At 39.2% G+C, this 27731-nt stretch overlaps 1 pseudogene; it reads left to right on the top strand.

Moving 5' to 3' along the window:
* LOC122814961 overlaps positions 1-27076 on the top strand; it is a 170721-nt pseudogene extending 143645 nt beyond the window's left edge.
* The last annotated feature ends 655 nt before the right edge of the window (positions 27077-27731 follow it).

Raw genomic sequence — 27731 nt, 5'->3', positions numbered from 1 at the left:
GATTAATAAAAGACTGCTGAAAGCTATCACAACTTTTAGACTATCTTGTACCCTAGTTGTTACTGCCTCTTTCTCGGAAAAATGCCTTCACATTTGGTTAATGTGTGTCACATCTAGCTTGATTAATGTTAAAAGGTTAAGAACCTCTTCATTGCTCAATGGGCCTGCCTTCTGTGGTATAGTCAGTATTATGGCATACATATATGATGCCACTGGAGGCATGGACACTGCTTCTGTGTGAGTTCTTGGCGCACCTTAACTTTTATTGTCTGTGTTTAGTAGACTGCAGACAGGCTTGATTTCTGCTGTCCTTTAAGTCCTGCACTTCTAGTGTTACAACAGACTTTTACTATCAGTGCACTTATCCGAAATATATGACTATATGGAAGAATATGACCTCAAAAAATACATTTTTATCACATTGCATTTACCAAAGGATCTAATTAACCCGGCTTTCTGATTTACTGTTAACCTCCAGTTTCCTCTTCTTTTTGTACATCAAGTAGCCATCTGTAACAGACTTATTTTTGTGGGTCAGATAAGAGTCTTTTTTCTACTATTTCAGAGTTCTCTGGCTGTATTCCAGACTTCTTGAGTTTCATCTGACTGTGAACTTTTGGTCATACAGTGCTTCATCGCGCTGACATATTAGATGATGGAACAGTTGACATAATTCATCAACAGTGCTGACATATTTTTGCGTGGATATCCTTATAACTAACACACCATTCTTCATCATTTCTCTCCATCAGAGAATCCATACTTCAGACTTGCAGTTTTGCTGAAGAGATGCTTTTGAAAATGCACTCTTAGTAACTTCTTCTTCTTCTTTTGGCTGCTCCCGTTAGGGGTCGACACAGCGGATCATCTGTTTTCATTTCTTCCTGTCCTCTGCGTCTTGCTCTGTCACACCAACCACCTGCATATCCTCACTCACCACATCTATAAACCCTATCTTAGGCCTTCTTCTTTTCCTGTTACCTGGCAGCTTCATCCTTAGCATCTTTTTCCCAATATACTCTGCATCCCTCCTCAGCACATGTCCAAACCAATCTAATTTTACCTTTCTGGCTTTGTCTCCAAACCTTCCAACCTGGCTGACCCTCTAATATACTTATTCCTAATCCTGTCCACCCTTGTCACACCCAGCGCATATCTTATCATCTTTAACTCTACCATGTGCAGCTATGACTCCTGCCTTTTTGTCAATGCCACTGTCTCCAACCCATATAACATAGCTGATCTCACTACCCTCTTGTAGACCTTCCCTTTTACTCTGACTGGTACTCGTCTGTCACAAATTACTCCTGACACATTTCTCCACCTACTCCAGCCTGCCTGTACTCTCTTCTTCACCTCTCTTCCACACTCACCATTACTCTGAACTGTTGATCCCAAGTATTTAAACTCATTCACCTTCGCCACCTCTACTTCCTGCATCCTCACCATTCCTCTATCCTCCCTCTCATTCACACACATATATTCTGTCTTAGTCCTGCTGACCTTCATTCCTCTTCCCTCTAGAGCATATCTCCACCTCTCCAGGGTCTCCTCCACCTGTTCCCTACTCTCACTACAGATCACAATCTCATCTGCAAACATCATAGTCCACAGGGACTCCTTTCTGATCTCGTGTGTCAACCTGTCCATCACCATTGCAAATAAGAAAGGGCTCAGAGCTGATCCTTGATGTAATCCCATCTCCACCTTAAACACATCCGTCACTCCCACCGCAGACCTCACCGCTGTCTCACTACCCTCGTACATATCCTATACCACTCTTACATACTTCTCTGACACTCCTGACTTCCTCATACAATACCACAACTCCTCTCGAGGCACCCTGTCATATGCTTTCTCTAAGTCCACAAAGACACAATGCAACTCCTTCTGACCTTCTCAGTACTTCTCCATCGGGTCTATATTATAAACATGAATGCTTACCTTATCAAATCCCTAAACATTGACCTGTCCTCATTGAACCGCATAAACAGCGAATGCCCTAAACCCCGAAATTCAAAACATCGAACTATCATACTTGTCCCACCCCACCGCTCGCTACATACTACCTACACAAACAAACTAAATAAACCACATACATACACTAACCAAAACCCTACTTCTAACCCTAAACTAAACCCTACTTCTAACCCTACACTAAATCTTACATATACCACCAAGTATGCACTTAACTTAACCCGCACCCTAACCGTAAAGTCCGTAACTATCGCACACTTACCTTAAAAAGCTAAACCCAAACAAACTAAATAATACACACACATACACTTAACAAAACCCTACACTAAATCTAACATACATTAGCATCCATGCACTTACCTTAACCCGCACCCTAACCCTAAGGTCCGTAACTATCGCACACTTACCTTACGGAGCTATACCGCAAAAGGCCAACCGTGACGATTCGACATTTCCGGTTTCGCTCTTCTGGACGTTCAATGTTTTCACATTTCGATAAGGACGGGTCGACATTTACAGATTCGATAAGTTAAACGTTCGAGTTACTAATATAGACCCTCTCCATCAACACTCTCAGAGCAAACATCGCATCTGTAGTGCTCTTTCCTGGCATGAAACCATACTGCTGATCACTAATCATCACCTCCCTTCTTAACCTAGCTTCCCCTACTCTTTCCCATAACTTCATGCTGTGACTGATCAATTTAATCCCTCTGTAGTTACTACAGCTCTGCACATCACCCTTATTCTTAAAAATCAGTACCAAAACACTTTTTCTCCATTCCTCAGGCATCCTCTCACTTTCCAAGATTTCATTAAACAATCTAGTTAAAAACTCCACTGCCATTTCACCTAAACACCTCCATGCTTCCACAGGTATGTCATCTGGACCAACAACCTTTCCATTCTTCATCTTCTTCATAGCTATCCTTACTTCCTCCTTGCTAATCCACTGCACTTCATGATTCACTATCTGCACATCATCCAACTTTCTCTCCCTCTCATCCTCTTCATTCATCAGCCCCTCAAAGTACTCTTTCCATCTGCTCAACACACTCTCCTCATTTGTGAGTACGTTTCCCTCATTATCCTTTATCACCTTTACCTGCTGCACATCTTTACTATCTCGGTCCCTCTGTCTAGCCAATTGGTACAGGTCATTTTCTCCTTCCTTAGTGTCCAACCTTTCATACAACTCTTCATACGCCTTATCCTTAGCCTTCGCCACCTCTCTCTTTGCCATGCACCTCATCTCCTTATACTCCTGTTTACTTTCTTCATCTCTCTGACAATCCCACTTCTTCTTTGCCAACCACTATCTCTGAATACTCTCCTGTACTTCCTCATTCCACCATCATGTCTCCTTGTCATCCTTCCTCTGTCCAGATGTCACACCAAGCACATTTCTAGCTGCCTCCCTTACTAACTCTGCTGTAGTTACCCAGCTATTTGGTAACTCTTCACTGCCACCCGGTGCCTGTCTTAACTCTTCCCTGAACTTCACCTCACAATTACCCTTTTTCAATTTCCACCATTTGATCCTTGGTGCTGACCTCACACTCCTCCTCCTCTTCTTGATCACCAATGTCATCCTACAAACCACCATCCTATGCTGCCTAACTACACTTTCCCCTGCCACCACTTTACAGTCACCAATCTCCTTCAGACTGGCCCTTCTACATAAGATGTAATCCACCTGTGTGTATCTCCCTCCACTCTTGTATGTCACTCTATGCACTCTTAGTAACTAACAGAAGTGAATATGTCTGCTGAAACTGTATTTTCTACAAAACAGGCAAGGGCTTGTACGGATTTTATAATATGTAAGTTACTTTTCCTGTGCTAGTTTGCCAGATGCTGATGTATCAGAAGTTATACATAATGATGTTTCTCTGTTAGACAAAGATTCATTGTACGGTATGTTTGCATATGAAACCACATCACTCATTATTCCTCAGCATATCAAATATACCTATACACAATGATTTTTAATTACATACTCCTGTCTAAAAAAATATATACCTGACCCTTGGACCTCATATTAAATATTAAAACATGCTGTTTTTCTGCTCTTTTTCATTTACTCAGACTTGCTTGGATAGTATCCACAACACATGTTCTAAAGCTATAACATTTACCTCAGACTCGCTTGGAGAGTTTCCATAACACATGTTCCACAGTTACAACATTTATTAAGGAACTGAATTTCCTGGGTAATTCAGTAACTATATAACCAGGAGACAGTTCATCATCTTATCATTCTCATCTAATGTAATACAAATATCTGGAATCTACCTATAAAGACCTTGGGAGAACTTAGACTCCTCTGCAAGTGTTTGCAAGGCAACAATCTTCTTAGTGCTCTCATTTCCGAAAACAAGCCGATGGCTGCTGCCCCATGCTCCTTAGTGTTCTGCTTGAAGTTACAGCAGAACTATTTGCTCTGTTCAAACTATTTATGAGCCTGTTCTGTTTAGAAGGTGAGGCCTACCTAGCCAGTTAACTACTTGTAATGTTGTAATTTTGGTGTAATATAAAAATCATAGTGCAGTGCCACAGAATGCACAAGTGCACACACAGAGAATCTCTCTCTCACACACACACACACACACACACACACACACACACACACACACACACACACACACATGCACGCATGCACAAGTGCATGTGCACCCATAGATATAGACACACGCAACACATGAGCACATGTGCTCTCATATATACACAAACGTACACACATGCATACAGGCAAAAGCATACACAAACACATATAAGCCTGTATGCATACACAAAGTATACATATACACACACAGGAATAAAGACACACACACACACACACACACACACACACATGCACTGTTTTTGGGGAAACCAATTGATGTGACATGTTCCATTGAAGAAAGTGCTTGATGTGACCTGTTCCACTGTTGTGGATTGTAAAGTCTGGCATGAGTAGTAGTGGGTGTTGTGCATGATATTACTGCTGAATTTTGTATGATATTATAGCAAATCTGTCTGTATTTGCTACTCATCAGAAGTACAACGCACAAAACCTTGAATTCCATAAATGAAAGAATGAGTATTTTTAAATAAGTTTTTTGCAGGGAGGCTGCATCTGACTTGCAACCCCAAGGAATCCCCTCCCAGACACACAGACACTACACCTCTATATCTCTTAGCATAAGAAATATGGACAAAGGCCCAAATAATTGGGGGGGGGAAAGGCCCCAAAATAGGGACAGATCTTAAATAATGCTTTTATAAAGTTGCTAAAATAATAGATTTTGCATTTGCGTGCATTTACTGAAGGATATGAAATCTAAAATTCAAATGTCAATCTGTTTAGTGACTTCATTCTTCAATGATTTGTCAAAAATCCACAAATTTTACGAAGAACAGACCAAAAATATGTCAAAAATCTGAAAATTCTGTGAAAATCTGTACAGTTAAGATTTATGCTTGCACCCTTACCTATAAATATGCTGTGACTGAAGTCATTGTACCGTTATGAAAAGGGTAGTGGCAGTCCTGTTTTCTGCACTTACAAGGTCTGCAGTTTCTAAATCACACATGAGAGTCACCATGTGGGCCAATGATGAGCCAAGGTAACTGATGCTGAATAACTTTTATTCTCCCGTTCGATTCTCGGCTTGGATTGGGAGTGCCTTCTGTGTGGTGTCTGCATGTCCTCCCAAATCCAAAATATGGGGTGTTATTTATAGAAATGTGCTGTGCAAATGTGCACAGGGAAGCCAAATAGTGCAGCTCATTTAAGGCTAATTACACATGCCTATTGTAACGATAGTGGTGCCAAGCATTTTTCCATGCGTGGCTAAGATGTGGTAATTAACAGAACTGAATGAAAGAAACTTCAACAAATGACATGCATTTTGTGGTAGCTAAATGAACAGAGCAACAAGAACTACCTGACCATGATCAGTCAAGGTAGTATGCCATAAACTCCTGCAGCATCATAACTACAATCTTGGTAATATGAGAAAGATAAACAAGATATGCTGCAAAATATCGAGTAGCACCTAATCATGGGGAGTGCACAGTGTGCAGTTAATGGCTATTGCACTAAAATCACAGCATCATAGTCCTCAGTCTGGAGTGGGCAAATGAAAAGGGATTCGACAATTACCTTAAATATGGCGGGTTATGAGTGCATAGGATAAGTGTGAATGGGTGGGAGAGCAAACAAAGGGACGCACACAAGGGGAACACATAGAAGAGTGCAGGGTGGGGTGATAAGGCAGAGGAAATTCCATTTTTGGTGTCAGGACAGAATCCTGTATTCTTTATGAAGAGAGAAGGAAGGAGAGGTAAGGTATGCAAGAGAAAAATAGAAAAGGAAAGAGGGAATTGTATAGTTTATGGTAGCAGACAGACAAATATGAAGCACTGAAAACAGTGTTTGTTTTCTACACATAAGAATGGGATGACAAGGGACATAAATACTGGGGGCACATAAGAATGGGATGAAAAGGGACATAAATACTGAGGGCATATAAGAATGGGATGACAAGGACATAAATACAGAGGGCACATAAGAATGGGATGAGAAGAGGCATAAATACTGAGAGCACAAAAAAATGGGATGACAAGAGACATAAATATTGAGGGTAATCAAATGATGATGGGAGGGTTGAGCCATATAAATAGGTCGGGCATGATATACAAGGACAGGGGCACACCAGCCAAAGGATTGGGTGGAGAGCTGGCTAGAAGTGGGTTGCCTGAACATTTGGGATAGCAACATGTTGACAGCCATCACCAGCCTGTTTACTCCCAGGAAATGCTGGGACATGTTCTGCATCTATCTGTTGTCCTGATGGTGGGGCCTATTCCTCAGGTGAATCTGCTGTCTACTGCAGAAGGCATTCAATATGGTCAATGCTCTTGGCCACCCTACAGTCACCCCCATTCCATCCACCTGTTGCAGTTGTGGTTGGACAACAGAGGTGGGACATGGTCACCCACCTGAGAGGGTTTTTCACCCTTTGTAGAAAGGCAGACACATCCCCAGGTTCTGATCCCACACTAACCACATCAGTGTCAGGGTTGCTGGACCAGTCTGGGCTTCTTCTTCATTAGGTAGACCCACATAGAGGAAAATAAATGATAAAGTCACCATACATGTTACATGTCTTTGAAATACAGTGAACTTTAAAGCTCACACTAAGCCTACACATCCTGTCCTGTCACTGGTCTGTCATGCACCTGTGACACCCTAGCCTAATAAGATATATCTCTTCATGAACTACAAGATATAAGAGAATACAATAAAATTAGAAAAGTTGTACCTGAGCAAGGAGAGAGTAGAACTATTTAAACAGTAACTAACACTTTACAGTACATGTCCAGATAATGTCATTGGAGCTCTGCATCTCTCTACTGCAGTACAGTAGGCTGAAAATGACTGAGGTCACCGTAACCATATCTGCTTTGTTATACATACCTTGGAATATTTGTAACCCTACTGAATTTCTAGCCCAATTCATGCCAGGCATTCACCTTTTTGAAGAGGCCATCACAGTGACCCAGAAGTCACTACCTGAAGCCCCTGTGATCTTTGCGTCTTGGTGCTTTCAACCATCACCACCTTGCAACTTTGCCAAATATAAAAATGCTATAGCAAAATGGCAGATGTGTTTATTTAACATTTGTTTACCAGGAAACTCTGACTTGGAACACTGCCAATTTTCAGCAGAGGCCCAGGGAAAAATGCTCCAGACACATGTCTTTGTAACATGGGAGGAACCTGGAGTACCCGGAGAAAACTCACGTGAATGCAGGGAAGACATACAGAGTCTGCACAGAAGGCACTTCAGCTGAGGAACTGAATTGGAGAACCTCTTGTTGTGAGGAGACAATGCTACTGCTGCACCACTGCACCGTTCATGTTTACATCTGCATTTAAAAATCACATGCTGTACAACAGTATTGGTCTTAGTACTACGATGTTCATACACATATTTCCATCATGCACTATCTTTACAACTCACTGAGTGTACCAAGGCTTCCATGCACATGCTGCACATCAAAGGCTTTACAGCATGAAAGTGAGGCAATGTGATACATAGACATTCATGCTAAGGTGTTGCATTTGTCTGTGTAGTATGCGAACAGGGTATAAAACAGCAGTATTTTTGTGCCCTTGCACCATGTTGTCTGCAGCCATTTCATGGATCATAGTATGCTGTGGAGTTTTGAGAGATTTTCAAGTAGAATATGGCAGGATTATATTGGTAAGGCATATGTTTTCCATTATAACAGTGCAGAGCTATTATAGCAGTAGGCATGTTCTAGCTCTTTACACCTAATACTTTTTAGTACCTAAATGCAGAGTGGTGTACATATTCACTTAATATGTTTGAAGATAGAGCCATATCCAGCTATTTTGGTATCCAATTTATTTCCTAGTCACATCTGGACTGCAAAAAGGATTGTGCAACAGAAGACATAAGGTTCAGTAATAAAGATTTTTTTTGTATTTCTTCCTTACTGGACTGCTTAGCTCTCTAACTGTCCCCTCCCCCCATTACCAGGCCCACACACCCTGCACACCCTTTATACCTGAACTGCTCCTTATCAGACTACCCTGAACATAGCCCTATTACCGGGTGGCTGCCCTGACTACTGTTAGCATTTGGGGAGCAAGAGATTTGATAGGGTGGTACAGAAAATGGCAGTGAGAGCCATTGTGTATGTGGAGCCAATCAGAATCCTTAGCTTGGGGAGTAACGTGTATTAATCTCAGGACATCTTGCCAGCCCCCCAAGTAGGCTGTCCATAAGGATTCTGGTTTCCAGCAGAGGTCACAAAGGAAGCAATTCTTTCCAAAGTCTCCATTTCTAGGGATAGAAGAACTGGCCACCACTTACTTTATCCTTTCCCCAGAGGCAACATTATTAGTGACTGAAGCTCCATCTGAACTGAGGTCACTGATAGCTTGGGTAATATGGATTTTACAAGAATAGCCTCACCTTGCATGTCACAACAAGACAGCCCTTGTAGAATATGTTAATGTGTTCACTATGGTGTTCAGTCTGCTATGTATTCACAGGTGTAGGCAGTGTTGGGCAAGTATTAGGTGAAGTTGGAGTAGCAGCTGATAGTTGTGCAGTGTTTGATGATGATGCCAGGACAAAAGATGATATGCCTGAGTGAATGGTAGCAATTGTGTCAGTCTTACTTCTGGGTGGTGATCTACCCTCTACAGAGGATGCATACACAGATAGACATGCTCACCAGACCATCCTGCACTGATATAGCACACACAATCACCTGTGAGGGAGGTAATGTGCATGGCCAATAGACTCATCACTGCTCTTTCTGTACCTGGAACAGCAGCTTCTGAGGTGTACACTACCTTATCCATAGACAACCCTATGATATGCAGCCATTCAGGAGTACCAAAAGTTGTCACCATTCACAGTTGTTCCCTGATATCCATGCAGCACTGGGGAAAAATCTGCCAATATACAGGAAAACCATCCAGTCACAGTTTTCTGCCACACAGTCTGTCATGTAGCTGGAAGTGTTTTGCATGGCATTTGTGAGTGTTCTGCCAAGCACTACTGTAAGCTCCATGCAGACGTGGAGCTCAGATGTAATGACATGTTATCAGCTGAGGTATATGGTGGGACACATTGCTTCATCATTAACTGGAAGAGTAAGCTTCCCAGTTCCATCATGTCACACCATGCTGTCAATGCTATGCATGAATTTAGAAGGGTAGAAACACCTGGTGGTTGCATGTGTTAGCTTGTAAGTGGCATCTGCAACTGCTGCATCTGGAAATGTCAGAAAATCCATCATCTTGGGTAGCAGTGAATAACTATCTACAGGAGAGAAACTCCTCAGTAACAAGCTCAAGTTAGGTTCAGGTCCCAAATTGCCACACCACCATGCTATAGAGAACCCCCAACTGTGGCTTCTCATGCCACATGTGATCTGGTAATAGCAACTTGAGGTCACATAGAATCATCCTGTCTTTGTTACAGGATGAAATAATCTATGACAATCTTTATGAGGTCATCTAACACAACCCTCATCTGTAAACTGTGTGATGCACAGCCTAATGTTACGTTGCTCCTTGTTCCCTGTGTACATTTTGACAAATATGACCATGACAGCCTATGTCCTTTGTTGTACTGAAGAGATGTCTGATGCACAGTGGCACCAGGCCACATATTGACTAGTATAAAGCTGATGGGAACACTGCACATATGTTTAAGCTGTGTAACAGTGTCACTTTTGGGAAGATCATGGCCTGTAGTTATTGAAAAGAGACTGCCGCCTTCCAGCACTACCATGTATTATTGCCTTTGCTGCCTAGGGATGTTCTCATAGTGATTGTGCTTTTGTCAGCTTTTAATATGTGTTAATGCCTTCAGCTACTAAGTTGTGCGGTGAATGCTGTAGTAAGCACAAATACTACAGGTAATTCTCTTGCTTCTGTAAATTCATATTATGCAACATAACATATACTGCTACCATTTTCCTGGGTTTCTTTGGGGAGTAATCTAATTTTCTACTGGAAGTATCAGGGCAATGGAAACATGGTTTCATTATTCTAAACACCCAGTCAGCTACATTCCTTACCTGGCTGTGGAGAGTGCTACATTGTATCTCTGCCACACTTCATTGTTGCACACAGGTGTCATCAGACGTGGTTCAAGGGATAGCCGGCAACACCTGCAAATCTGAATGTACAGATATTTTTTGGGGAATTATCTATATGGATAGTGTATGTATGTGTCTGGATGCTCCTATGCAGTGTGCCAGCACTTACCAGCTATATGGCCCTATGGGAAATCTACACACGGAAACTGAATGTACAAGTAAGGCATAAGCCATATGTGATGTAGTAGCCTTTCCTAATGATATTCTTTGTGATTATGGACCAGTTTAGACCTTTACTGCTACATTAGTGGAATCAATGGCACTCAGTAAGGAAACTATGTGATGTTATAGTTATCCATCTCATTCCTCTGTAGTCCTGGAGAACCTACTTACAGCAACATAATATTGAGGAACTTATTGCATATTCTTGAGGCAGATTCCTGCAAAACACCCAGTGTCCTATGTAGGTCACTGAATGGTATTAGAAGACCATGAATCCTTAGAGATACAGCATGTGAAAAAAATACATCTACTAGGCTTTCCAGAATGTCTGCATCCACCCTATATATTGCTACATTCTCCTCCATTATCAGGGTATGGGAAGTGATCACTGTAATGCTTCTGCATCCTGTTTCTTAGGTCACAATAAGTGGGCCTAAGGCAGCTAAGTGCTGATGAATGCAAACTGATTGATACATGTCTGGTCTTTTTAGAGTGCCCTACCAATGTATAATGAAAGCAGAAAAAGTGATATATTGGCCCTTTTCAAAAAGACTTGCTCCCAGGACAGCAGGTGTTTTGCAATCTGGTCCTTGTAGTAACCCTATTTATAGGTAGGCCTTACATTGAAGTGAGTCACACTGAAAGCAGCTCTTTTGGAATCTGGCCCATTATCTTTGCTGACATCTATGAATAGCAACATTTTTTATTCCATCCATTCCTATTTCATTATTCAGTCATTTAGTTTTGCAGCATAATTTTCATATCATTATGTATTAATTTGCTTGCACTGCTCATATTGTGCTGTGCAAACCATTGAGCATGTAAGTAACTAGTGTCTATGAATTGCCTCCACTTTGCTTTTTGCTGCTAACCTTGCAAAAGTCCTTTGTGTATTATGCAAAATGTCAGTGAACATTATTCTTAGTCTGACAACCCATTTCAGCTGATTGTGCTCTGGTTAGCTTGTGCAGCTCTTAAACGTCTGTTCTGAATATCCTTGCAGTGGAACTGCACTTCATTGTTTAATTAATAAATGGCCATTTAGAGATTACATAGATTAAAATAAGCTTAAAGGCAAACATTAATCAAATATTATTGATCCTTGACTTTCAGCATATGACTAATCTTTGTTTTTACAACTCTCATACAATAAAACACTCAAGGCAAACCATGCTATTTTATATTAATGTTTAATAATAAGATTGTGCAACCCATAGTCATTTGTTGTTAGGTCATTGCTGGAGGGAAGCAATATATAGGTCATATCTAGCTTTTGTGAGGTAACTGATGGTGGGAAAAACAATGCCAGCTTTAATCCATTCACAAAAACAAAGTTACCAACTAAGTAGTGAATACAGATCCTCACAGATTTTATTTGGTCTATGGGGTAGGCCCTGGCTCCCTAATGCACTAAATGGGAAATAGTTATCAGAGAAGGAGTGAATAAATGGATTTGTGCAAGGCATAGCCAGGGTTCTAAATGCATAGTATCATGTATCTAGAATGCATACAAGGACTGCAGGTACACATCATGTAGCAGCAACAGCACTGCCACAAGTCAGCTGTAAAAGGAGTGCTGCTCTGACAATGCACTCTAAACATACTGTTTCAGGCATGTGTGCAAATATTATTGAACATGCTGGTATGTTGTCTTTTTCCACATAGTAGCTGAACCAAAAACATGATGGAGAGGTGGACTGAGCTGCCAGACTAGGTGGGAATGGCAAAGAACACTCTGGATTGAGCTGTCAGACTGGAAGGGAAAGGCAAAAATCACTGTGGACTCAGCCGCCAGACCAAAAATATGAGGCAAAAATCTGGACATTCTGTGAAAATTTGGACAGTTCAAAACAAAGAGGAGGGATAAAGGCAGGGGGTGGCAGCTACCAGCAGGTAACTGCAACAAGCTGGTAAACTAGATGAAATGTTTAATTCTACCAGCTCATATACATGTATATATGTATGAAAGCACATATGTGTACAAATGGGTGTATGTCAGATGATCAACTTTTCGGAAACTCGAAAAAAATATTGAGACCATAAGATTGAGTTTCCAAAAACTCAAACATCAAAAAGCAAAACAAAAAACACACAAAAATCTACCTTTTCTACATTTTTGCAGGGGAGCAAGCCCCCCTGTACCCCCACACCTCCTGCAAATTATATATACCAACTCTGAGTTCTTACTACAGTGAGGAAAAGAGTAAATTTCCTGATCCTCATTGTACTGTGATGTCCATTCAAAAGCTTAGTTTTCAAAACCTCGATCATATGGTCTCGACCATACGGAGTTTGAGTTTCTGAAAACTTGATCAACTGATAGGGACCAATATATATATATATATATATATATATATATATATATATATATATATATATATATACACACACACACACACACACACACACACACACACACAAACACTTACCAGTAGCCTACTGTGTTATGCCTAAGTAGGGTGCACCATCTGCCATGCTGTGTGTATTTACAGTACACCACACTTCTCCTCCTTAAAGCACATCTACTATACCATAATACGTTTTTTTTTTCTGTGTGCTGTTTAACTTGTATTGGGTGATTTCTTGTATGAATAGCTGATGGTAAGAAAAGGAAGCATTTTTGTGAAACATTTTTTCTTAGATCTTGCTTAAGGGATTTTTATTGCAATATAATTGCTATACTATACTTATCATATAATATGGAAGTTTTAGATAAGTTGTTGTGCCTAATGATGGCACATTATTGCTTGAATCTTGCCCCCATTCCCTTTGGCTGTAAGCAGCCAGAATGGTTTTGTGTTCAACTAAGTAATGTGATGAGCTCCATGGTCAAATCCAAAATAAATAAACAAATGAGTAGATAGATAGATATATAGAAATATAGATGGATAGATAGATAGATAGATACATAGATAGATATTTAATGTAAAAAGTTGTAGAGTGTTGAGAATTGATGTTATTTTAGAATGAAAGACATTCAGGGAATTTAATAAAGCCTACATGAACTTATTTGCAGTGTAGTCGTAGTGGCACGGTGCTTACACGGAAGTAAGCAGATATGTGATCCTGTAAAGGGAGCCGAGGGGTGTGCATGAGCGTGTGAACACGGAAGTGTCCATGGCATGCAAATCACCTCATAAGCAGGTGAAATGTATGCAAATGAGGCAGGTAGAGCAATCCAACAAGCAGACAGGTAGTCGTGCAGACTCTGTGTTGGTGTCCGTAATGTACATGGAAAAATTCCGTGTACAGGAAGTACAAATGACACCAGGGCTGTAAAAGTGTAGTTGCAGTGGCAGAATTAGTATAGAGGACACAGATATGTGCAAAAGTAACAACTGCATGTCCAAAAACCATATTGAAAATAATGTAAAATAATTTTTTTAATACCATGGGTATGTTTGCACGGCGCTCTGCCTTACCCAAACATACTGTTATGGAAGAAAAATATATTGCAAACACCAGACTTTGTGAGTATGTGACATTAATGCATTAGATGACCCTGTGTGGAGTATGTACAATATAGGACTACTGTGGTTGCTAATGAGGCAGGGCCTGAATCTATGTAGTTACCGGGTACTGTGCACTGATCTGTATGCAAATGAGCTGGAGTTACTGGATAGCACAAATGGGTATCTGTGTCCACAGATCCCATCCATGTAGGCTCGGAACTGTGTTGGTGTCCACAGAAGAGGTACCTGACATCAAAATGGGGTGTATCTGCAAACATTTAAGCTCATTGGAGCTCAGTGGCACCTGTTTGTGTGGCACACCACTCTGCTCAGTAGGGGGGGGTATCTGGTGACTGCTAAGCTTTGTACACATCAAGGCACCACCCAGTGAAGAGGGTAGAGTCTACGTCAACCGCAAGGGGTACCATTCCATCAACTGCCAGGTCATGTGCAATGCCCAGGGCATTATCATGAATGTGTGTGCTGGCAGCCCTGGCAGTTATCACGACTACCATATCTGGCACTCATCACAGCTGTACCAGATGTTTGCTAGGGGGGAACATCCCACAAGGCCATTTGCTTGGGGATGCTGGCTACGCACTGGAACCATGGATGATGACACCCATCAGAAATGCACACCCACCCACTGAAGAATGCCATAATGAGGCACACGCACAATCCAGGAACATCATAGAGCAAGTGTTTGGGCTGCTGAAGTCATGGTTCCAGTGGTTCGATATATCTGGTGGAGCCTTGCAGCACTCTACAGCCACATGTGCACAGATGTTCACAGTATGTGCCATGCTACACAATATCATCCTGTGGAAACAGCTGCAACAGGATCAGAAAAGAGAAGGGATACACACACACACCCACCAGTGCCTAAGTCACCACAACACTCTGTTCACTAGTATGTGCCCCATAATAGCCACTCAGCCAAATGGCTCAAAACAGCACGACAGTAGGCCAGGGAGATGCCAAACAGTGGGGTCACAGGACAGTTGCATGACTGTCTATGCCATTAGAGCATAGGCTGGTTGTCCCCCACCCTAAATACATCAGTGTTGCCATACAACTGCTGTAACAGTGAGTCTGCAATGATATACCAGCAGACCAGTGAATTCCTCTATCTTGTTGATAGTGTGAGTGAGGAATCCTTTCTGTCTGGTGGCCGGTGTGGCTCAGTGGGCCAGGGACAGTAGCATGTGTGATGGTGCTGATGTTTCGAATCTAGCAGCATCCAACATCTTTTGCATTTGAGGTACTCATATGGTGGTAGTCCAATAGACTGTCATAACCCCTCAATCTGTTACTGCAAGAAAGCTGGACAAAGCCAGAGTGAATGGGGGCACAAAGGGTCATACCTACAGACCAATATTATACATGGTCTGAGTAACCTAGCAGGTGGCTAGTATAACAGCAGGCTGCAACAGGTCAGATTAGCTGCAAGATGTAAAGGCCATCAGTTAAATGTGTCAGTAGGTACAACAACTCAGTGACCAATGTACAGTATAGCACCAGAAAACCACAAATGTATGAGGAACACAGCAGACATATGGGGCAAAATGCTGGACATTTTGCAAAAAAACATGCACAGGGAGAGGTATGCAGACTGTCACCCTGTGTGTGGTGTTTCACCATGTACACCAGTCACATCATACCTCTCAAATTCTTACAACTGGAAATGTGGCCAAATAAAGTGAATAAAAGTGGGACCAAGGCCCACAACTTGGGAAAGGTTTTAAATATTTGCTCCTACGAATGTAGAATGTGGCTAGAGTAACAGGCCCTGCATTCACATGACTTTCCTGTTGTGCATGGAGTCTGAAACTCAAATATCTGTCATAATTAATTTACTGCAGTCTTGACTGATTTGCCACTAGTTTGCCAGAAAACAATAATGTTATGTGAAATGGGCCAAAAATATGCGGTAAGCATCTGGACAGTCTGTGAAGCTCTCTACAGTTCTGAAGTTTCAGTCACATATTAATGTCAGCAAACAGCCAGGGAATGCCTTGGACAATATCAGGCAACTGCAGTACTGTGGTAACAGGTGCAGCAGCCAATGACCTGCACCACACAATAATCCGAGAATGGAGTACAGGTAGCTCTGGCCTGGAGTCACCTTGTAAGTACCGACAATCACACTGGGCATGTTCCTACACTTAGCTAACTTGAGTCCAAGTCTGTTGTCTCTACCAGCACAAAGACCTGCTATGTAGAAATATGTCTGTGCAGACATACAGCTATGTATATGTATCTGTCTCTCCCTATCCCCCTCATGCTTGATTAGTGTCTCTATCAATATGTGGCACATATTTATATATATATATATATATATATATATATATATATATATATATATGATAACAAGAAGTATATATATAGCTATATAAAGTACAATGATACATAGACTCCCCACATACTTCTACATAACACATTTACATTATTGATACACAGCTACATTTAATGAGACAACCCTGTTATACACATTGATATAGATATGGGCGGGGATGTACAAATGTTCCCACATACCCCTGAATGCAGGGTTCATCTGCACATACACATCACAACAGCTGTCAGATGGCACCAGACCAAGGCTGCAACAGTACATAATCCACTCACCCACAGACCACTGAGACTGCAGGCTGTCACCCTGCAGACAGACATAGGTACACAGGTGGTGTAATGTACAATGCACTGGCGGATCCAGGAATTTGCAAAGGGGGGGGGGTACAGTCTGGTTAGTTGACTACTGGATGAAAGCAGGAAAGTGAGACACTGGGTTTGGTGGTTGTGAAAAGATTACCTTAATAAGCTCTGACATCACGTGTGGAAAGACACATGAATTGTTTTTAACCCTTTTGAGATATCCCATCTTCAAGTTTTCCCTTAGTAGCACTTGTGTTATCATCTAGTAGCACTACTCTTAGACCTTCCTCCCTTTACCCTCTTTGCTTTTTCAGTTTCTGACAAATATGGATGGACAATTTCTTACATTTTCTCCTGCCAGTCTGATCAGTATGGGCATCCTGAGACAGTGTAGTAACTGTATTAAATGCAGGTTTCTCCACCATGCTGGCTATTTTTGTGGTTTTATTCATTTTTTAGTGCCGTGCAGTTTCTGTCCGTGCAGGTGGTCTTTGTTGTAGTGTAGCAACTGCCTGGTGTACTTGGACAACCCTCTACTACTACCACCTAGGAACATAATTTGTAAGAGATGTAAATATGTCAAGCACCTAGTGTCATTGTGCTCTCCCCCACAGACCAGTATATCTGGCACTGAGAATGTTGGCAACATGAATACCACAGCTCAAACACCACCCAAACCTACACCACACACTCCCACATATGCGTAGGCCCTCAACAAAAGTATACCCAAACAAAAGAGACTTCCGAGGCATAAATGTATGCAAACTACACAGCCCACCACACCACACATAGTACTCACACATGTGTTGCACAGCCACTAAGGCCTAAACATAAACCCATCTTATTAGTCATAGGAGACTCCATTGTGAGACACACAGATGTGCCCCTCACCAGGCTGGATAAGAAGAAAGTCACGGTTAGTTGTTTGTTGGGTGCCAGAATCGGCCATATCATCAATGCACTCAAGTCTCAAACAGATATAAAACAGTTACATAACTGAAAAACTGTTACATCAAACCGGCAAAGTTTTACAACAAATGGAACATGTAATTGTTGCTGTGTATACGATTTAAATATACTGGAGTTATTAAACAGAGAAAAAGCAGTACAGTAACAGTGATAAGGAGAGCAGAAGAAGAGAGAGAAAGAATCAGGAAAGAGAGAAGAACAAGAATAAAAAAAGAATGAAAATATGTTTTATACCCAGTGGCATCTATTCCCTTTATTATCCTTTTTTCATTTTTGCACCTTCTTGACCAATTGGGCAACACAATTGAATATTGCACTCCTGCTGTGATTGTAGTAGGGATATACACAATTCACTTGATAACTTAGTTAATTTAAACAAGGAAAAGAACACTTTCAAGACCAAAACTATAAAATGTCTGACAAATGAGTATTTATAGTATTTATAGTGGTCATACTGTGACTACTTTAACACAGTTAAATGCCACATCAGTGTTTGGATTTAATACCATGTGAACTGAGTAACTGAGGGATAGGAGGATACCTGTAAAACCAATGGTAAACTACTGCCCTTGGTATTATAAAGGACATCCCCACAGAAACAAACACACACACACACACACACACACACACACACACACACACACACACACACACACACACACACACACACACACCATATCTCTCGACTGTCCAGATGTTTGCCTCATATTTTTGGTCTGTTTCTCATGAAATTTGTGATTCTCTGGCAAATCATTGACTACTGAAGCTACTAAATAATGACACACATTTCAGATGCACACTGTATATCCCTCAGAAAATACATCATAACATAAAACCTGTTATTCTAGCACCTTTCAAAGTTTATATGAGCAATATTTAAAATACATCCCTATTTTTTGTCCTTTGTCCTCCCATTATGTTAGCATTTGTCCAGATTTCTTACTCTAACCAGTTGTGAGGTATCACACACACGCACCGATATATACATTCAAAACGTGAATGAATTGCACAGCACAGCCACTGGCAAAATGCATTTATTCATAGTTAGCTAGACATAAAATAATAATCCTTAGTGACATTACAGTCTACATACACTGGAATGAAGATATATTGAACAACCAGCAAATTACATGCATATCTTTGAAGTCTAGTGCTATCATCATAGTTACAGGCAAGTAAAAGAAAGACTACCATTTTGTCAGTCCATGAGGCTAACCTCTAGAAGGAAGGAGGCCCAAATATGTCTGTTTTGTTTTTTTTACAATAAATAATGTTATTAGTTAACTGTATCTATGCTGTACTGGATTAGAAATAGCAAAATCCTAACCAATACTATCTCTGATACCTTTCCCATCTTTCCTTCACCTCCTTTCACACTTTATCTTCATCTCATACATTAATGTTTTTAGATTATATTATATTGGAAAGAGTATTGTGTTATGCACATCACATAGTATGTGGGTTTGTATATTTCACATATGTGTAAGACATTTGTGTTATAAATCTCCCAATTCTTAAAAAAAAAAAAAAAAAAAAAAAAAATACATGTTCCTGTTATTACTTTTATTGTTACTTTTTATTAAACTATGTATTAATACTTTGGAGCTTTTCTCCCCGGGCCTCTACTAAAAATGGACATATATCCAGCTAGACTAGCCCGGTCAAAAAATGTAAAATAAATAAATAAAAATAAAAGGAATGTACCACTTATCTGTATACAGAATGATGGGGTGTATGTTTAAAACTGCAGCGAATGAATTACTTATATTCATTTAAAATTGTTTATATCGGGGGAATGTGTAAACAAGATATATTATACAAATTTAATAAAAGGGTACGTGGTTTACATTACTCCTAATAAACGGTGAAAACATTACTCTTTTCTGTATGGGTGTGTTTCAAATTGTTTTTCTGTGTCTTGAGAGGAGTTCATTATGTTACTGTGTAGGAGAACATGTACCTTAGAAGTCACTTGCTTGACACTGTGGGCACAAATTTTCTCCTGCGGTTTTATGCCCACTTGCAGTAGACAAACACAAATGTAAATAATGATTTTGCATTCATTTTGTGATTTTTTTTATCTATTTTTCTCCAAAACGTGAATGAAATGCACAGTACAGTCACTGGCAAAATGCATTTATTCATAGTCAGCTAGACAGAAAATAATAATTACAAACACATTCGTAGACAATGGCTTAGTTTTAACTAGCATATAAGTCACGACTCTGAAGTGTCCCAAATTTTGTTTCATATTTCAGCCCTTTTCTGATAAATCACTGAAGATTACAGTCAGTCGGTGAAGCCAGATAATAGAATTTTACACTGTACTCTTAGACTGAGCCTAAAATTGGTCCATTGAGATTAGTGCAATACATTGGTAAACAAATTCTAAATAAATAGAAATAGTTGAGGGGGGTGTCCTGAATTCTTGAACAAAGACGTTGAGAACTATTATATATTTTAATAAGATCTGAAAGTGTTTTCTAAGTAAATATGAACATTATTTGCATGATAATTATTATCTTTCTCATATAGCTTCAATAAGATGTGTTTGATTTTATTTATTTATTTAGGCTTAGATGACCAGGTTAGTCCCACTTGTACTGGTATTCGTGTGTGAATATGCATTTGTGTGTATACCTGTGCACACTGCAATATAGAGATGGGATTAATTTGACTAGAAACTTAACATCTCGAGTCTGTTTTGTATTTTTTTATAATCGCTGAAAATATACCAAATATAGTTATATTCATTTTCAGTGTATGCGTTAATACTCATTTCAATAACTTTGAAAAGATTATCTTTATTACTTGCCTTTGTAGAAAGTTGTATACAGCTCTCCAAATTGTATTTGTTTTCAACTCCAAATCCCTCTAGCACAGCCGACAAAAAACTAATGAGAATTATGAACCTCAAACTCATTGTTTCAGTTTGACTGAGACTGTGATACAGTATTGGGATAAACAGAGGACTTTGTGAAAACAAAATGTGATCCAATACTTACATAAAATAGTCTGTGGAGAAAGGTAATGAAGTAATAAACATTAACTTAACAATCAGGCTATACCAAGTGGGGCTCGTAATTTATCATTTGTACAGCATTAGCACACAATCTCACTGGCGGCCATGTCACTTGTGAGTTCTGGCCTTATCTCCATCATACTGTGTATATTTTTTGACTCACATTTTCAGTCTGGTCCGCATAAAATGTGTGGTTTTCTGGCAAGTCACTGAGGACTGAAATCACTAAATAATGACATACATTTCAGTTACAGGCTTCATGCCCTTCAGAAAATGCATGCTAACGCAGATTGTTATTCTAGCAACTTTCTAAGCCTGTAAGAATACTATCTAAAATATGTTCATATTTTGGGCCTTTGCCCCCCACACCCCCATTATTTTAGGCTTTGTCTAGATTTCTTGCGCTAAGAGGCTGAGGGGTATCCCTGTGTTTGAAGAATGAAGATTATTTCCAAATTATAAAGTCACACGTACCATATAAATACACTTAGCCATATTTCTTCTAAAATGGTACACACACACACACATGCACATCTTGCAATCAAATGATTCTCCTCCTAGCCCCCATATGACTAAAGACTTGTGCCTGTCTGTCTGTCTGTCGGTTGCTTTTTGTGCGTGGGTGTGTCTGTATGTGTGTCAAGTGAGTGGATAAGGAACAAAAAATTATTACAGAGGGCATGAAAAATTCCCATCTCACAAATGAATGGTATTTTATGCTATAGAATAAATACCTACCGCTAATATATTTTTTTCGTAAAAGTAATAACTGCTGTTGATTGACGTTTAGTTATAATTAAACATATTATATGTCTCATTTAATAAAGTTTAGAATGATACATTTACGAGGAAATTGAGTGTGTGTTTCTTTGATAAAACTACCTAAGTAGGACTGTCCACAAAAAAAAAAAAAGTACAGTTAATAACCCTAAAGCGATTACTTGCCCCGATTGCACTTTAATGTCCTAGAGCAGCTTCCTTGACGAAGAACTCCTTTGACATAATTTGAACATGTGATGGTCATATTAATTTGAAAATACTTGCAATTCCTGCAATAAAAAGTTTTAAAGAAAGGTTGCATCTCTTTCTTGTTTGTATGCCAGAGAAGAAACAGAGGCTGCATCTAGCGCTGCTACTTTGCATTTACCTAACCTTGATTGCTTTTTCCAAACAATTTCCAAGAGCTTGCAGCTCTGATGATAGTTTATAAGAAAGGAATGTTGTCCAGTCTGGGCTGGGGATGGATCCCGTTGTGGGAAGATCAGTGGAATAGGTTCCTATCAAGATATAATTCTTACTGATGCCATTGATGGCCCCATTTCCCCTTTGCTGGCGTAGATGATGGAGAAGAATGGCCAACAGTATTTTATAACAGGACTTGCAAATGTGCAAGAAAGAATCAGGAAGAGAGAAGAACAAGAATAAAAAGAATGAAAATATGTTTTATACCCAGTGGCATCTATTCCCTTTATTATCCTTTTTCATTTTTGCACCTTCTTGACCAATTGGGCAACACAATTGAATATTGCACTCCTGCTGTGATTGTAGTAGGGATATACACAATTCACTTGATAACTTAGTTAATTTAAACAAGGAAAAGAACACTTTCAAGACCAAAACTATAAAATGTCTGACAAATGAGTATTTATAGTATTTATAGTGGTCATACTGTGACTACTTTAACACAGTTAAATGCCACATCAGTGTTTGGATTTAATACCATGTGAACTGAGTAACTGAGGGATAGGAGGATACCTGTAAAACCAATGGTAAACTACTGCCCTTGGTATTATAAAGGACATCCCACAGAAACAAACATACACACACACACACACACACACACACACACACACACACACACACACACACACACACACACACACACCATATCTCTCGACTGTCCAGATGTTTGCCTCATATTTTTGGTCTGTTTCTCATGAAATTTGTGATTCTCTGGCAAATCATTGACTACTGAAGCTACTAAATAATGACACACATTTCAGATGCACACTGTATATCCCTCAGAAAATACATCATAACATAAAACCTGTTATTCTAGCACCTTTCAAAGTTTATATGAGCAATATTTAAAATACATCCCTATTTTTGTCCTTTGTCCTCCCATTATGTTAGCATTTGTCCAGATTTCTTACTCTAACCAGTTGTGAGGTATCACACACACGCACCGATATATACATTCAAAACGTGAATGAATTGCACAGCACAGCCACTGGCAAAATGCATTTATTCATAGTTAGCTAGACATAAAATAATAATCCTTAGTGACATTACAGTCTACATACACTGGAATGAAGATATATTGAACAACCAGCAAATTACATGCATATCTTTGAAGTCTAGTGCTATCATCATAGTTACAGGCAAGTAAAAGAAAGACTACCATTTTGTCAGTCCATGAGGCTAACCTCTAGAAGGAAGGAGGCCCAAATATGTCTGTTTTTTTTTTTTTTTTTTTTTTTACAATAAATAATGTTATTAGTTAACTGTATCTATGCTGTACTGGATTAGAAATAGCAAAATCCTAACCAATACTATCTCTGATACCTTTCCCATCTTTCCTTCACCTCCTTTCACACTTTATCTTCATCTCATACATTAATGTTTTTAGATTATATTATATTGGAAAGAGTATTGTGTTATGCACATCACATAGTATGTGGGTTTGTATATTTCACATATGTGTAAGACATTTGTGTTATAAATCTCCCAATTCTTAAAAAAAAAAAAAAAAAAAAAAAAAATACATGTTCCTGTTATTACTTTTATTGTTACTTTTTATTAAACTATGTATTAATACTTTGGAGCTTTTCTCCCCGGGCCTCTACTAAAAATGGACATATATCCAGCTAGACTAGCCCGGTCAAAAAATGTAAAATAAATAAATAAAAATAAAAGGAATGTACCACTTATCTGTATACAGAATGATGGGGTGTATGTTTAAAACTGCAGCGAATGAATTACTTATATTCATTTAAAATTGTTTATATCGGGGGAATGTGTAAACAAGATATATTATACAAATTTAATAAAAGGGTACGTGGTTTACATTACTCCTAATAAACGGTGAAAACATTACTCTTTTCTGTATGGGTGTGTTTCAAATTGTTTTTCTGTGTCTTGAGAGGAGTTCATTATGTTACTGTGTAGGAGAACATGTACCTTAGAAGTCACTTGCTTGACACTGTGGGCACAAATTTTCTCCTGCGGTTTTATGCCCACTTGCAGTAGACAAACACAAATGTAAATAATGATTTTGCATTCATTTTGTGATTTTTTTTATCTATTTTTCTCCAAAACGTGAATGAAATGCACAGTACAGTCACTGGCAAAATGCATTTATTCATAGTCAGCTAGACAGAAAATAATAATTACAAACACATTCGTAGACAATGGCTTAGTTTTAACTAGCATATAAGTCACGACTCTGAAGTGTCCCAAATTTTGTTTCATATTTCAGCCCTTTTCTGATAAATCACTGAAGATTACAGTCAGTCGGTGAAGCCAGATAATAGAATCTTACACTGTACTCTTAGACTGAGCCTAAAATTGGTCCATTGAGATTAGTGCAATACATTGGTAAACAAATTCTAAATAAATAGAAATAGTTGAGGGGGGTGTCCTGAATTCTTGAACAAAGACGTTGAGAACTATTATATATTTTAATAAGATCTGAAAGTGTTTTCTAAGTAAATATGAACATTATTTGCATGATAATTATTATCTTTCTCATATAGCTTCAATAAGATGTGTTTGATTTTATTTATTTATTTAGGCTTAGATGACCAGGTTAGTCCCACTTGTACTGGTATTCGTGTGTGAATATGCATTTGTGTGTATACCTGTGCACACTGCAATATAGAGATGGGATTAATTTGACTAGAAACTTAACATCTCGAGTCTGTTTTGTATTTTTATAATCGCTGAAAATATACCAAATATAGTTATATTCATTTTCAGTGTATGCGTTAATACTCATTTCAATAACTTTGAAAAGATTATCTTTATTACTTGCCTTTGTAGAAAGTTGTATACAGCTCTCCAAATTGTATTTGTTTTCAACTCCAAATCCCTCTAGCACAGCCGACAAAAAACTAATGAGAATTATGAACCTCAAACTCATTGTTTCAGTTTGACTGAGACTGTGATACAGTATTGGGATAAACAGAGGACTTTGTGAAAACAAAATGTGATCCAATACTTACATAAAAATAGTCTGTGGAGAAAGGTAATGAAGTAATAAACATTAACTTAACAATCAGGCTATACCAAGTGGGGCTCGTAATTTATCATTTGTACAGCATTAGCACACAATCTCACTGGCGGCCATGTCACTTGTGAGTTCTGGCCTTATCTCCATCATACTGTGTATATTTTTGACTCACATTTTCAGTCTGGTCCGCATAAAATGTGTGGTTTTCTGGCAAGTCACTGAGGACTGAAATCACTAAATAATGACATACATTTCAGTTACAGGCTTCATGCCCTTCAGAAAATGCATGCTAACGCAGATTGTTATTCTAGCAACTTTCTAAGCCTGTAAGAATACTATCTAAAATATGTTCATATTTTGGGCCTTTGCCCCCCACACCCCCATTATTTTAGGCTTTGTCTAGATTTCTTGCGCTAAGAGGCTGAGGGGTATCCCTGTGTTTGAAGAATGAAGATTATTTCCAAATTATAAAGTCACATTACCATATAAATACACTTAGCCATATTTCTTCTAAAATGGTACACACACACACACATGCACATCTTGCAATCAAATGATTCTCCTCCTAGCCCCCATATGACTAAAGACTTGTGCCTGTCTGTCTGTCTGTCGGTTGCTTTTTGTGCGTGGGTGTGTCTGTATGTGTGTCAAGTGAGTGGATAAGGAACAAAAAATTATTACAGAGGGCATGAAAAATTCCCATCTCACAAATGAATGGTATTTTATGCTATAGAATAAATACCTACCGCTAATATATTTTTTTCGTAAAAGTAATAACTGCTGTTGATTGACGTTTAGTTATAATTAAACATATTATATGTCTCATTTAATAAAGTTTAGAATGATACATTTACGAGGAAATTGAGTGTGTGTTTCTTTGATAAAACTACCTAAGTAGGACTGTCCACAAAAAAAAAAGTACAGTTAATAACCCTAAAGCGATTACTTGCCCCCGATTGCACTTTAATGTCCTAGAGCAGCTTCCCTTGACGAAGAACTCCTTTGACATAATCTGAACATGTGATGGTCATATTAATTTGAAAATACTTGCAATTCCTGCAATAAAAAGTTTTAAAGAAAGGTTGCATCTCTTTCTTGTTTGTATGCCCAGAGAAGAAACAGAGGCTGCATCTAGCGCTGCTACTTTGCATTTTCCTAACCTTGATTGCTTTTTCCAAACAATTTCCAAGAGCTTGCAGCTCTGATGATAGTTTATAAGAAAGGAATGTTGTCCAGTCTGGGCTGGGGATGGATCCCGTTGTGGGAAGATCAGTGGAATAGGTTCCTATCAAGATATAATTCTTACTGATGCCATTGATGGCCCCCATTTCCCCTTTGCTGGCGTAGATGATGGAGAAGAATGGCCAACAGTATTTTATAACAGGACTTGCAAATGTGCTGCAAGCTTCATGAGACCCAACTGTGGAGAATATTTCTTTGGCTTTACAGGGTCTACCTGCAATGAATGGAAATTACTAGTTAGAAAGAACATACTACAGCTTACTACAGCTGAAAAGGACAAGTATCCTGCCTATGTCAGTCTTGCAAAGCACACTCCTAGTAGAGACTATGTTATTGAGGTGGGCACCACACCAATGTTCCCGGGACATAAACATTTATGATCTCTTTGTTTGGATGCATTACTACTCTTCCTGGGACACATTCGTAAACAAATCACGTATCTGAAGAAATATAGACTTTGTGCACATTGCGCCAGGTTTCCTTCCATGGCACAGAGCTTACCTGCTTCTTTGGGAACATGAGCTCCAGAAAGTGACTGGAGATGAAAACTTCACCATTCCTTACTGGGACTGGAGAGATGCTGACGACTGCGACGTTTGCACTGATGAGTTTATGGGAGTACGGAATCCCAGTAACCGGAGCCTTATCAGCCCAGCCTCATTTTTTGCTTCTTGACAGGTAGGAATTTAGATATCAGTGCTAATGTATGAGCTTTCCCACTAACCACAAAGAGTAGCATAAAGTATTCTGTAAACTTTTACGTAAAACAGTTGGAAAAAATACCACCCAGGTGCTTTTGAATTTTAAGTAATTTGTTTTATTCTTAAAGTTGTATAAGCAACAACACAGTTTGGCATTGCAGCAAAGCTTATTCTGAAGAATATCAGCTTTGTCTGTAAGACTTTGACAGACACCAAATCATGGTAGCATACATGACAGGATGAGGACGCTTTGGAGCCTCATGATGGCTAAGACTTCCCTGGGCATTATACTGTACACTACTTTCAATTAACCTCTTAGAGTAAGAACTCAGGATAAAACAAAAAAAAAAGTGTAAGAAAGGACAAAGACTCCAAATCAGGAACAGATTTTAAATGTTGCGCTTATAAATTTTAAAAGTTGATAGACTAACAGGTTTGGTATTCACACTCATTTTCTGAAATGTATGAACTCAGAAACTCAAAAGTTGTCACTGTTTACTCACTTAAATTCTCAATAATTTGCCAGAAAACCACACATTTTATGAGGAACATACAAAAATATGACACAAAATGAGGACATCCTGCGAAATTCTAACTAAAAACGGCTGTATGGATGTTATTGTCACTTG

Source organism: Protopterus annectens, chromosome 11.part0 (assembly GCF_019279795.1).
Source record: "Protopterus annectens isolate FY-2018-M chromosome 11.part0, PAN1.0, whole genome shotgun sequence".
NCBI lineage: Eukaryota > Metazoa > Chordata > Ceratodontiformes > Protopteridae > Protopterus > Protopterus annectens.
The sequence above is the reverse complement of the archived record's forward strand: the minus strand, read 5'-3'. Positions and strand labels throughout refer to the sequence as shown.